Genomic DNA, 13,745 nt, shown 5'->3' with positions numbered 1-13,745 from the left:
GCAAGTCTGGGTCCTATCAAGCCACCCGGTTTGTGATAATTTGTTATGGAAGCCCAAAGAAACTGATAGGCTCAATATCCTGAAAGAGGGACTTCATAGAGCAGCAGAATGAGCTTTTGAAGACTCAGTGACAGTGCCAGCCAAGTGGCAGGCCTGGACTCTGTCCACCAGCAGACTGTGGAGGACATATCGGACTCTGAACCAGAATCCCATATATGGCATGGTTTCTGCCAAGGCCAGGATCAGTTCTGGTGGCCCTCGAGCAGGATGTTGGCTTCTTTCTCTTCTGTTCTGTTGGCCTAGAGGTCTTAGTTGGTATAGAGGATGTTAGATTTTCAGGGCTGCCCTAAGAAGTTCCCACAAGCTTCAAACGGTCGAAGTTGATTCTCCCTCAGTTCCGCAGGCCTGATGTCTGGCATTAGGTGTGGGCAGGGGTGCTTCCTTCTCAGGTCTCTGGAGGAGAACCTGCCCCGTGCCTTCCCCTAGCTTGGCGCTCTCCAGCCTGTAGCTGCACTAGCTTCAGTTTTGGCCCCCTTACCTCCTGGCCTTAGTCCCTTTCTGTGCCTCTGCGCCTTCACGTGGCTTCTTAGAAGGGCAGAGTCTTCGCTTCCCAGTCATTGGATTTAGATCTGCTGAGACCTCAATTTCCAGATAAGGACACATTATGAGGTTCTGGGTGGATGTGAGTTTGGGGGGCACTAGGGTCTGACTGTGTCCCCCAAAAGTTCTAGGTTGAAAACTAAATCTTCTAATTCGTATATTGACGGCATTTGGAGGTGGGGCCTTGGGAAGGTCATTAGAGTTAGATGAAGTCATGAGGGTGGGGCCCTCAGGATTCGTTTCTTTATATGAAGAGGAAGAGAGACAGGAGCTTACAGTTCCCGTGCTCTTGCCATGTGATGCTCTCTTCCATGTTATGACACAGCAAGGAGGGCCCCTCGTCCAGATGCTGGTATCTTGACACTGGTCCCCCAACTTGCAGAACCATGAACTAAATAAACCTCTATTCTTTATAAAAACACCCAGCCTCTGGCATTCAGTTAGAGCAACAGAAAACGGATCAAGATAGGGAAACCTAACTGACCCATGACAGGAAGGAACATCTCCACCTGAAGGTCCAAAAATGGCTCCATGGAACTGGGAGCTAAGACTGCAGCCGGCTGCTTGTGCGCCTCATCCTCTGAATCGACAGCCCGAGGAGGGAGTGACTGCGTAGGCTGTGTTGACGGATCCTGATTACCGAGAGGAAATCCGGCTGCGGCTGTGCAGTGGAGATAAGCAAGAGGATGTGGAGACCCCTCGGCAGATCGGACAGTGGGGCCGCACTGTCCTTCTTATCCACAGGGAATCTAGCGGCCCGGTTGAGCCAGGAGGCTAATGGCCCAGACCCATAAGGAATAATGATTTGGGTCACCCGGACAGACAGAGGCACCCCTGCCTGGGATGCTGGCTAAGGGCAAAAGGGATGCAGAATAGGCAGTGGAAGGGACAGGCTCTGGATACCACGCCTCTGACCCGCCTCGGAAAGGAGACCCGCAGCTGTCATGACCCTGCCTTCCTGATTTTGTTATGAAAGTTACAAACCACTTGTTTACAGACATGTGTACATGCATATAATCTCTCTCATGCCCTTATCATCTAACACAAAATGCATTAATAATAGTTAACTCTACCTTGCAGGATTTAAGCTACAGGATATCAGGGAGAAGAGTGACCATCACCCAGGGACTTTGCATCCTCTTCTCGGGAGAGGACTGGCGTGTTTTCCACCACATGCAGGACAGGCGGATCATGTTAGATGGCAGTAGGACTTTTAAAAAAAATTTTAAATTGATGTGGGTAAGACCACTCTACTTTTATTGATTGACTGATACTAGGGATTAGACCCAGGGGTGCTTAACCACTGAGCCGCATCCCCAGTCCTTCTTTATATGTTATTTAGAAACGATCTTGCTGAGTTGCTGAGGCTGGCTTAAAGTCATGGTCCTCCTGCCTCAGCCTCCCAGGCCGCTGGTATTACAGGTGTGAGCTGCGTGCCTTGTGGGAGCAGGACTCCGTGACTGTCTTTCTCTGGAGATGACGTAGGGTTGGAGTGTTGGTGGCTAGGTATTTTGGGGTTCCAGGGATCGAACCCTGGAGTGCTTAACCACTGAGCCACATCCTAGCTGGTCTTATATTTTGAGACAGGTCTCACTAAGTGCTTAGGGCCTTGCCAAGTTGCCAAGGCTGGCTTTGAACTTGTGATCCTCCTGCCTCAGCCTCCTGAGCTGTGGGGATTATAGGCGTGCGCCACAGCACGGTGGCTGGGCCCAGCTGCCCAGGGCTCCCCAGCTGTTGTGGCAGTGGTGTTCTGCATTGGTGAGCAACACCTCCACCCAGCTGTCAGTCGAGAGGCCAGTCTTTGATTACCTGGGGCTCCTCATCCAGTTAGCTCCTCCTTAGTCGTACCGCTGAGGCTTCGTGGAGGAGGAGCACTGGAGCCCCTGCCCAGGGTCCCAGCCTTCCCCTGTGGTTCCCAGTCGGCTCCCATGATGCTCTGAGCCAGTTTCAACAGCACACACGCACACAGCCTTCTGCGCTTCCGCTTCTCTGGCAGAACACTGCCAGACGCCGGTCCCAGCCCCAGAGGTCACGGTGTGCAGCTCCTGGCCCTCGTGTGCATGCTCCTAGTGCAGTTGCTCTGGGCGGGCTGTGTCACCTGTTCAGAGCCGGGGCCTCTCCTACCTGTGCTGAGGCCAAAGGCCCATGGGTTGGCTCCAGGGAAGGCCCGCTTCCACTGCCGGAGGGGCAGCTGGGCCAACTGGAGGCAGGGCAGGCCTCGTGGGGAGCGGGCCACCAGGTGGAGCGGTGGGAGTTAGGTGGGGAGGGTAATGAAGGTGGAGAACAAGAAGTTCCCAAAAGAATGAGGCCCGAGAAAAGGACAAGGGAGTAAGGACGAAGGTCGTGCATTGACAGCCTTCATCTCCGAGCCAGATGTTTCCCAGATGCTGGCCGCAGGGGGGCGAGGACGTTCATCATCCTCAGAAGAAAACAGTCTCCAGGAGGCGTCATCTCCTCCAAAGCAAGATCCTTTTCAGGCACCGTCCACAGACCTTGACCGAAGGGCCCACATTCCTGACTAAGCAAAACTGACATACGCTCACGAGACCACCGCTCAGAATAACCTGCCTAGACCGGGGCCCTTTCTCTGTTCAGTGGCTCACTTTCCACCAGGGAAGCGGGTCCGCGGCACCATTCAGCCCCCTGAATGAAGAGCTGAGATGACGCGTGAGGTTTGCATCCTGCCGGGTCTTTTTCTACTAGCAGAGGGGCCCAGGGTGGGGTGCAGGTGGCTGCCTCCAACCTGGTGACGTCTGACAGCTGGCTGTGGGGCTGGACACCCGAAGGCCCACTGCATCCACGTGAGCATGTGCGCCTGCGTGCACACGCGCTCACACACGTCGGCACACGCACAACATAACAACAGTCAGTGCCGAGCACTCCCTGGGCGCCAGGTGTCCCCACCCCCGTGGAGTTTACATCCTGGTGGGCCTTTGGGGTCAGGAAGGTGACTGGGGCCCTGGGGGGTGGGTCCGTGGTGAGGTGCCACCTCCCGGTGGGGCTGAATGCCAACAGGGTGGGGAAGGTAGTGGTCTGGTCCGACAACAGCCTTCTGGCTGGGGCTGGCTTGACAGGGAAGGGTCTGTCCCCAGCGAAGGGCAATGGGGGTGGGGAGGAGGGCCCTGGCGGTGAGGAGGGGGCAAAGTCACAGCACCGCTGGCTCCTGCTTCCTCGCCTGTGTCCTGGATCCCTACGACAGGTAAAACCTGCTCTGCGGCTGCACAGGGCTCACGGGCTCCAAGGAGACGGTGGTGTGCCTTTCAAAAGCGACAGAGGCGCCCCAGCCACAGGACCACGCTGGGGGAGGAACGCTTCAGCACCTGCGTCATGTTTAGATGTGTTAGATAAATGTATTTTTTCATTTAAAGTGAGAACATCAAGTTCCACTTAAAGTACATTTAAGTAAAAAGGCGAGTCGTTTTAACAGGGTCAGGGAATGAGTCCCCCGCGTATGACCGTAGTTCCGGAAGGGTGGACATGCGGAAGCACTAACCACCAAACGCTCTGTGAGTACAGACCCCAGGGAAAGGTTTCTAGAAGCGAGGTTGACAGCAACGTGTCTGTGCCTTTGGGGTGGAGGCCCTGGGCACCTGTGTGCGTGCAGGGCAGAGGTAACCGGGCTTTGTGTCCAGGTGGCCTGTGCCCATCTGCACATGTGAATGCACACACACATGTGCACGTGGCTTTCTGCATGCCAGAGTGCAGACTCTCCTTCTTCCAGCACTTTCCAGAGTGACTGGGCTGGGCAGGAAGCCTGGGGCTGCCTGGTCACCAGCCACCAGGGGGCAGAACGTGGCTGGGTGGAGGCTGCTTCTGCCAGCCCTGGGCTCCTCCCAGGCAGCCTCAGACTCTCCTGAGTCCCGGAAATGGGTGGGGCAGGGTCTGCTCTGAGCCTGACACCAAGGCTTTCTGAGTCTCCCTCCACCCTGTCTGCATCTCCCCATCCTCCAGGGCTCTGCATGAGCTAGTAGCTCCCGCTTGAGGCTTTCTGGAAGGCTGGGGTTCAGGAAGCAGACCTGTTGTTATAGGGTGTGCTGGGGCCCCAGGGGGCAACTCCAGTTGGTCTCCTGGGCTCTTGGGAGATGGGGTCCTCCTTGCCCAAGTGGTCTGGGCTCCCAGATGCTGATACTTGGGAGGAGGGTTGACTTAGCCTCTGCTGGTCCCTCTACAGTCTCGGCTCCGTTGGGTCCCTCTCTGTGGCTGCCTGTCTTCTCTTCGCAGCCCTAAGTCTGCTCAGACACTGATAGTCTCCCAGGCGCTTTCTGGCCTCGTGGAAAGTCGCCCCCTGCAAGGCTCCAGGGTGGACAGCTGAAGTCAAAAGACTTTCACTTTCTTTTTCTTTTTCTTTTTTTTTTTTTTTTTAATTTGTAGCAGAGATTGAACCCAGTGGCACTTAACCACTGAGCCACACGCTGAGCCCAATTTATTATTATTATTATTTTTTTTATTTTGAAACAGAATCTAAATTGCTTAGGACCTTGCTGAGGCCGGCTTTGAACTTGCCATCCTCCTGCCTCAGCCTCCGGAGCCGCTGGGATTACAGCCATGTGCCGCCTCGCCAGGCTAGCCTAAGCCTTTCTGATTGGATGTCCTCATGTCCAGGACTGCCACTGCCTCCTGCCAGCACGAAGGGGCCGTAGTGCAGCCTGGTGGTGGCAGCAGGACTCTCTGGTCGTCCTTCCTTCTAGCTGCAAAGACTTACTGAAGCCCTGCTCGGTGTGGGCACCGTCCAGGAGTGCAGCTTCCAGGATGGGCTGTCCCCTCTGCTGCCAGCCTCAGAGGACCAAAGCCTCACTGGGGCACACAGTGTTGGTGGGCAGCAGCTTCCTGCCAGGCCAGCGAAGGTGGTGACAAGCTCCCGGGAAGAGGCAGAGGAGTGTGGGCCAGGCGCAGTGCTACGCTCTTCCCAGGTGCTGGGTTCTCTCTTCCTCACACCACCCTGGGAGTTGGGGACCGCTCACCCCGTTTCAGAGCAGGAGATGCTGGGGCTCAGGGGTTCAGGAACTCCCCTCTTTAGAGGAGGCACAGTGGCCTCCCTGTCCCTGTGCCCAAATGTGGAGGAGCCAGGCAACCCCAGGGGCCTCAGGCTGACTCGTCTCCCCATGGCTGCCCCTCTTCAGGACCAAGTGAACCGAGGGTCTGTCCCTCCGATGATCCTCTAGAGAACAACGCACACACGACGGGGCTGGGGCTCCGCCGTCATTGTCTGCGTTACAGAAACAGAGCCGTGCTGAGGCGCCCGCCTTACGTGTGCAGTTTGCACCTGCAGGTTCAGCCAGCCTCAGGTGAAGAAAATCCACGCGTTTTTAAACATTGCGTTCTTCCAGACCCATGCCACGGAGGCGCCCCACTGACTGCGAGTCCACTCCTTTCCCTGGCTGTTAGTCCTTGACCCACAGCCGGCCTCTCACGTACACAGGATTGGCATTGGCTTCTGTATTCTCATAACTTCAAGTAGGCGGGAGGTTGGGTCCAATTTACAGGTGAATACTGCCCTGAGGATTTTAGTATCCACAGGGGCCTGGGACCAAACCCCTGTGGTGACTGAGGGACACCTCCTTATCCTTTTCTCCTTCAATGACACTGTGGCCTGCTGAATAATTTCTTCTAAAAAATAAAAAAAAAAAAAAGATAGCCTTCCCTAATTCCTGGAACCTGTGAATTTACCTTACGGGGGGAGGAAGATTTCACAGATGGGATACAGTTAAGGAGGTTGGGATGGGAGATTACCTTACAGAAAGGGGAAGAGGGAGGTTTGACACAGAAGAGTGCAAGTCAAAGGGACCAGGTACAGACTGAGTGATGTGGCCATGGCCATGGGGTTCTGCAGCCACCAGAAGCTGGGAGAGGCAAGGTTCACCTCAGAGCTTCCAGAGGAAGCTAACCCTGACCTAAGCCTAAGCTAACCCTAACCTAACCCTAACCTAAGCCTAACCTAACCCTAACCTAACCCTAAGCTAACCATGATGCTAATCTTAACCTAACCCTAACCTAAGCCTAACCTAACCCTAACCTAACCCTAACCTAAGCCTAAGCTAACCCTGATGCTAACCCTAACCTAAGCCTAAGCTAACCCTGATGCTAACCCTAACCTAAGCCTAAGCTAACTCTGATGCTAACCCTAACATAAGCCTAAGCTAACCCTGATGCTAACCCTAACCTAAGCCTAAGCTAACTCTGATGCTAACCCTAACATAAGCCTAAGCTAACCCTAAGCTAACCCTAACCTAAGCCTAACCTAAGCCTAAGCTAACTCTGATGCTAACCCTAACATAAGCCTAAGCTAACCCTAAGCTAACCCTAACCTAAGCCTAACCTAAGCCTAAGCTAACCCTGATGCTAACCCTAACCTAACCCTAACCTAACCCTGATGCTAACCCTAACCTAACCCTAACCTAAGCCTAACCCTAACCTAAGCCTAACCCTAACCTAAGCCTAACCCTAACCCTAACCCTGCAGGCACCCTGATCTCAGACCAGGGCTCTCAGTTTCAGACTTTTTAATACTTTTAAGAATATATATTCTGCACTCTGGAACTGTGTGAGATCAAATTTCTGTGGTTTTAAATAGTCAAGTGATTTGTTACAGCAGCCACAGGAAACTCATACAGGCTTCGGATGACTGGAACAGGCATAGGAGCAAATAACAACAATAATAAAACCATAACTCTAAACTAGCAGGACATGGAACAGCACTTTTGTAAAAGGTAGGACAGGATGTGAGCGCCTGTTCCCACACTCAGAAAGAAATCAGATACTGGGGTGGAAAACCCCGACCTGCAATTCCCAGCAAGCCGACCGAGCAGTTCACCCGAGGAACGAGGAGCCCAGGCTGTGGGCCAAGGCACATGCAGAGGCAGGCACGCAGCCAGGACCACTCGCGGGGCACACGGCTGAAAGCAAGAGATACTTAACGTTGCAGTTTGGATCAAGGAATCATGGTGCGGCCGCCGAGTGGAGTTCAATGCGAATTACTGAAGATCTTGTAAATAGGACTGATTTCGGTAAAGGGAGTGTCATGAGATAGTAGGTAAAAAGGCACTTACAGAAAATCTGCATGGTGAGATCCTGTTTAAAAGTAGTCACCCCACGTAAGTGCAAAGAGAAGGGACCACCGGGGAGTAAAGAGCAGCTGTCACCGGTGGGGACGATCATTGGATTGGTATTTTTAGTTTTTTTTTTGCTTTTTTGAATTTTTTTTTTTTTTTTTTTTTTTTTTTTTTTTTTTTTTTTTGTGGGAGGTACCAGGGATTGAACCCAGGGGCAATTAGCCACTGAGCCACATCCCCAGCCTTATTTTGTTTTTTATTTAGAGTCAGGGTCTCACTGAATTCTGAGGCTGGCTCTGGACTCGCGATCCTCCTGCCTCAGCCTCCCCACTGCTGGGAGCACAGGCGTGCACTACCGCAGGCAGGTTATCTAAATTTTTTTTCAGTTCAGCCACTACGATTTTATTTTTACAGACTGCATTTTAATTCACTGTACACAAATGGGGTACAACTTTTCATTCCTATGGTTGTACACGATGTAGATTCACACCGTTCGCGTAATCATACGTGTACATAGGGTAATGATGTGTCTCATTCCACCATCTTTCCTCCTCCCTCCCTCTCCCCTCCCCTCATTTCCCTCTACACATTCCAGATTTCCTCCGTTCGTCTCTTACCACCTCTCCCCATTATGTATCGTCATCCACTGATCAGGGGAAACATTCGGCTTTTGGTGTTTGGGGACTGTAAGGGAATTTCCACAGAACTACGCCGGACTCGGGAAATCACATAAGGGAATTTATTAAGCAAACAGTGTCTCCCTGCAGGGTAAGAGGGAAAATGAGAGGAAAAGAAAGGGCGCGCGCTAGAGAGAGTGGAAAGCCAGGAGGATAGAGAAAAGTGTGTAGGACAGACAGAAGGATGGGAAAAGATGGCGGGGAAGCTGCAGTAAAACAGTTGAATTCCGATGGGCTAACAGGGGACCAATATCGGAGAAGGATACTTGCAAACTGACTGATGAACCAATAGCTAGCTAGGATGTTCACAGATTGACAAGTGGTTGGGAGGCGGGGAAAATTACTGCACCTGATGGGCGGGGGAGCAGCTTTATACATTACAGGGACTGTCTTATTTCACTTAGCATGAATTTCTCCAATTCCATCCATTTACCTGCAAATGCTATAATATTATTCTTTATGGCTAAATAATATTCCATTGTGTTTATATACCACAGTTTCTTTATCCATTCATCTATTGAAGGGCTTCTAGGTTGGTTCCACAATCTAGCTATTGTGAACTGAACTGCTATAAACATTGATGTGGCTAAGTCACTGTAGTATGCTGATTTTTAGTCCTTTGAGTATAAACTGAGGAGTGGGATAGCTGGGTCAAATGGTGGCTCCATTCCAAGTTTTCTGAAGAATCTCCATACTGTTTTCCATAGTGGCTGCACCAATTTGCAACTCCACCAGCAAAGAATGAGTGTACCTTTCCCCACACTCATGCCAACGCATATTATTGCTTGTATTCAAAAAATTATGCCCTTCAGATAAAGCTCCAAAATTTATAAAGAACTTAAAAAACTTTACACCAAAAATACAAAGAACCCAATCAATATTTGGACTAAGGAACTGGGCAGACACTTCACAGAAGACATACAGGCAATTAATAAATATTTGAAAAAGTGCTCAACATCTCTAGTAATTAGATAAATGCAAATTAAAACCACCCGAAGATTTCATCTCACTCCAATTAGAATGGCTATTATCAAGAATACAAGCAATAATAAGTGTTGGCGTGGATGTGGGGGAAAAGGCACATTCATCCACTGCTGGTGGCATTGAATTTTTTCTATAAATGATTTTGAATTATATTTGCAATAAATCAATTAACTGGAGGAAAAAATCTACAAGGTGGTGGACGGGGAGACAGGCCAAAATACAAGGTAAACTGTGTGAATATAAACAGAAAAGGCCAGAAAGAGTTTAGAAGTCCAGGCAAAGTAGCCAGGGCAAGCTTCCTGGAAGACTGTCCTGCCGGCTAGTGGCAGGGGAGGCTCCGCCCGCGGAAGGAGCCAGGGCCCTGAGGGCGGAGCTGGGCCCTGGGGGCGGAGCTGGGCCCTGAGGGCGGAGCTCAGCCCTGAGCGCTGGTTGGGTGGCGGGTCAGAGGTTGGTTTCCTGACTCCTGGGTGGTGTGCTGGGAAAGGTCAACAGCTGGTTCTTTGGGGGCGGGCGGGGCGAGCAGCCTGATTTGCAGCCTTCCATCATTTCTGGGGGGTAATTTCCAGCTACCAATGTGACATTATTGAATGCAGAACTAATAAGAGGTCCACAGTCGCACACCATCTTACAGGTACCCCCACCATACAGATAAGACCCCCAGAGCACTAACAATAGTAAACTGTAATAACATCATAAATTAGAAGAGATAAGATTTGAGTACTGGCTTGTTTTTAATATAATGTGTCTCATTGTAATTTGTATAATTCAATTTTTTATTTTTATTTTTTAACTTGAGGTGGAGCCCAAGGGTGTGCTACCCCTGAATTATACTCCTAGCCCTTTTTTTTTTGAGACAGGGTCTTGCTAAGTTGCTGAGGCTGGCCTTGAACTTGCAATCCTCCCCCCTCAGCCTCCCCCATCACTGGGATTACAGATGTGCGCCACACATTGAGTTTGGATGATCTGATTTGAATAAGCCTTATGTTTAATAATTGCCCTGCAGAATTCCTGAGCATTTGACAGCTGACTCACAGGTAGGCCGGCTCCTCCAGCGCTCCTGGGGCTGAAGGAGCTGCCTCGGGTGCTGGAGCCCCTGGTCTGAGACCCCACCTGCGTTTGAGGGTAACGATGGCTGAGCTCTGTCCTCAGTCCTGGGCTTCTCCAGGTCACTGACCTGCCCCAGGAATGCCCGGCCCCACCCTCAGTCCCTGGCGACAAGCCAGTCAAAGGCGAGTGTCTCCCTGCAGCCTGGGGCCCGGCCTTCCTGTCCCAGCTGGCTGACCCCTTGTTCTGCCTCTCTAGAGGCCTGTGGGTGTCCACTTTCTCTTGCTAAGGACACACGGCCGGGCTGGGGAAGTGAGACAGAAACCAGGTTTGTTTGGGCTCACATTCGGGATCAAAGGAGGGGGCAGAGGGAGAGAGAGGGCGGGCGGGCGGGGCTCTCCTCATAAACCTGCCAGCGCCGGCCGCGGGCCACCTGAGGATCTGACCTGGCCCTGGTCAGCTCTCCAAAGCCCCCGGGGAAGCACCGGATCAGAGGAAGTCTCCAGTCTCCGCCTTCTCCATACTTCCCGCTGGGGACTGAACTCCCAGTCCAGCTTCAGAGGGAACAAGCCACATGGACACCACAGGAGGGGCCCCTGGGCTGACCCTCTGGAGGCAGATTCAGGATTTCTGGGAGGGGCACGGTACCGTCCCCTGTCCCCTAGGGCGGGACTCTCAGCGGGCTCTGGTCCACTTTGGGCCACAGCTGCTTTCAACCCAAGCCCCCTCCTGCCTGGAGGTGTAGGGCCAGCACCCCAAATCACTAGACACAAGTCCTCGTCCGGGGCCAAAGGCCAGTCGGATCTTCTCTCCCAGCCCCGCACTAGGTCCATTTCCTCCTTGATGGCACCTGTCCCTCCTGCCACCTGCTTCTCTTCTCCATAACCACACCTGCTCCCGGGAAGTCACCATCTGGTCCTTCTCTGGTGTTCCCTGGCAACGTCGGGCTGATTCTTGGGTCACAGGAAGTCCCCCTTGGTGGGATGGGATCTTCCTCCTGGGTTCTGGGTCCGGCTGTGCCACAAATTCCTCTCTGGATCTCTCCTCCAATGCTGCGAACGTGGCTTCACTGGGTAGGTGGAGGAGGACCTTGGGGTCAGTGGGCCTTCACCCTGCCCTGCCACCCAGCTGGGACCAGCCTGATGGGAGCCTAAGGCCAGAAGAAAACTCAGCAGTGACCCTTTAGTGATTTAGTCTTTACAAACGTCGCTTCGGTCGTTGTGCATATTTTGCATCACTCTGATTTTTATGGTGATAGAATGTACATAACATCGTCTCGCTCCTCGTGAAGCGTGCCAGCTTGTGGCCTTAATGACTTTCACCTCGTCTCCGTTCACCCTGCAGAACTGAAACTCCACTCCCATTCCACGACTCCTGCTCCCCTCTCCCAGCCTCCAGCCCTGTCGACAATCTCATTTCAACTCCTGACTGTCAGCTCTCCATTCCTCGGTAAGGGGAGCTGTCTTTTTGTGTCTGGCTTATTTCACTTAGTGTAAGTTTTCAAGGTCCAGCCATGTGACAGCCTGAGTCAGGATTCCCTTCCTTTTCACATCTGTGTAATATTCCACTGTGCATCCGTCCACTCTTGGTTACCTTCTCCTCCAGAAAGGAGTGGAGGCTGGTGCGTGCCACAAGGTGGAGGCCCCTCAAAAGCATGCTAGTGAAAAGAGCCAGTCACGTGTCCTAAGACTCCATTACATGATGATCCCGAAGAGACAAATCCACAGAGGCGGAAGCAGATTGGAGAAAGAGACAGAATGCGAGCCACTGCCAACTGAGCATGAGATTTCATTTCCAGCTGGTGAGAATGTTCTGGAACCATATCAGTCACTGCCCAGCACGGTGAAGGTACTAAATGCCTCAGAACTGCACTCTTCAAGATAACTAACATGGTCGCTTTAATTAAATGGTTAATTTAAGTTCACCACAGTAAAAAATGGAATAAAAACAAAAGGGATTAAAGTAGGTGATACCCCAAAACACCCGGCTGGAAAGAGAGCTGATACTAGCAGGACTGTCGCTAAGAGTCCCAGGCCCAGGGTGCCCGGCTGCGCTGGCTGGAGGGGGTTGGGCTTTATTTTTAATCCATTCTCTATGGGGGACCCAGGGCTGGTGCCAGGGCCCCGCCCAGGCTGCACGGGAGGGTGGGGCCGCCTCCTCGCTCCCGCTGACCACCAGCGCTGCCCAGGGCACTCTCGGTCACTGCCCTTCCCTGCCCTGGGAGTGGACATAAACAACGGCCAGGACAATAGCCGCCAGGAAGTCCTCCTGGGCCTGGCGCAATGGGCGTCCCCCAGCTCGGCCTGGGTGGGGGTGCCGGCAGGCCTGGCTGGACCGTCACCCCAGTACTCACCCCGTGAGACCGGTGGACACCCGACCTCTCGGCTGCGGGGATCTCTCGTCACTTTTCTGGGTATAAACCTCAGAGGCTGGATGTCCCGGTGAAGTAGACTGACCTCTCTGAGCTTTTGGAAACGTGGGGCTCGGCCCTGCTCTGTGCTGCTTCTGAGCAGTTTTGGGCCCCAATTAGGAGCCAACGCGGGGCGGGGGATGGGGGGACCCCTGAGAAGGAGCTGAGTCCACCCCGCCCACCGTGCCCCCTGCCTGGGGCGGGGCACCCTGCACGAGGCAGCAGTCACTTGGCCCCAGTCACCACAGGGGACTTCACGGCCCAGATGTGGGTGAAACACCGTGTAGTGCGACGTGTGGAAAGAGAAGACATCCAGGTGACAAATTCAACCACACAGGAAGCCCCGCCCTGTCTTCCAGAAACCCGGCTCTGCCCAGAGAAGGCCGGTGTGCTCAGAGCCTGTGCCCCACCCCAGGCTGTGAACCCCTCCAGCCAGGCTCGCCGTGGCCCCCTCCCTTTATCTCCCGGGACAGAAAAGGCAGACATGGACATTTCCCCCTTTTACAGATGAGGAAGCCCAGGCTCAGTGGGCCAGGGACTGCTGCGGACGGTGTGGAGACCACCTGCTCTAGCGGGCTCTTGGCAGGTGTGGGGGCGACTGCTCAGAGCACTTTATAGACTGTCGCAGAACACAGGCTTTGTAATTTATGCCCTGACTCTAACATCCATCTGCTGTTCTACCTAGGGATAGTTACCAAACCTCTCTGAGCTCAGACCCTTTGCCCGTAAAATGGAGAAACAGAGATAATAGCTACTTACAGCCTTGCAGAGAGGATGGGATAAAGTGAGTGCTGGGCATTTCCTCCTCCAGTCAACAGGCACTTATTAAGCACCTACTGTGTGCCAAGAACCGAGGACACATGGCAGCCACCGTCCTGTGGTGGCTCAGTGACAGTGGGGATCCTGCTGGGTCTGGGAGGAGGGCCTCTGCCCGGGCCATGCGTGCGTCCCCGCGGGAATGTGGGCCAGCAGGGACAGGCTG

General features: G+C 53.1%; 1 long non-coding RNA gene across 2 annotated transcripts; it reads left to right on the top strand.

The window, feature by feature from the left end:
* The first annotated feature begins 3,849 nt into the window (after positions 1-3,849).
* LOC306647813 lies at positions 3,850-12,973 on the top strand. 2 transcript variants are annotated; one of them, XR_013760177.1, is made up of 4 exons: positions 3,850-4,106; positions 10,167-10,681; positions 11,698-11,802; positions 11,959-12,973. It is a non-coding gene; the product is annotated as an uncharacterized lncRNA (long non-coding RNA). The 2 variants fall into 2 exon arrangements; XR_013760178.1 differs by lacking the exon at positions 3,850-4,106 and having other exon boundaries at positions 9,786-10,681.
* Positions 12,974-13,745: the final 772 nt, after the last annotated feature.

The sequence above is a fragment of the Sciurus vulgaris genome, assembly GCF_902686455.1.
Source record: "Sciurus vulgaris genome assembly, chromosome: 17".
Taxonomy (NCBI): Eukaryota; Metazoa; Chordata; class Mammalia; order Rodentia; family Sciuridae; genus Sciurus; species Sciurus vulgaris.
The sequence above is the reverse complement of the archived record's forward strand: the minus strand, read 5'-3'. Positions and strand labels throughout refer to the sequence as shown.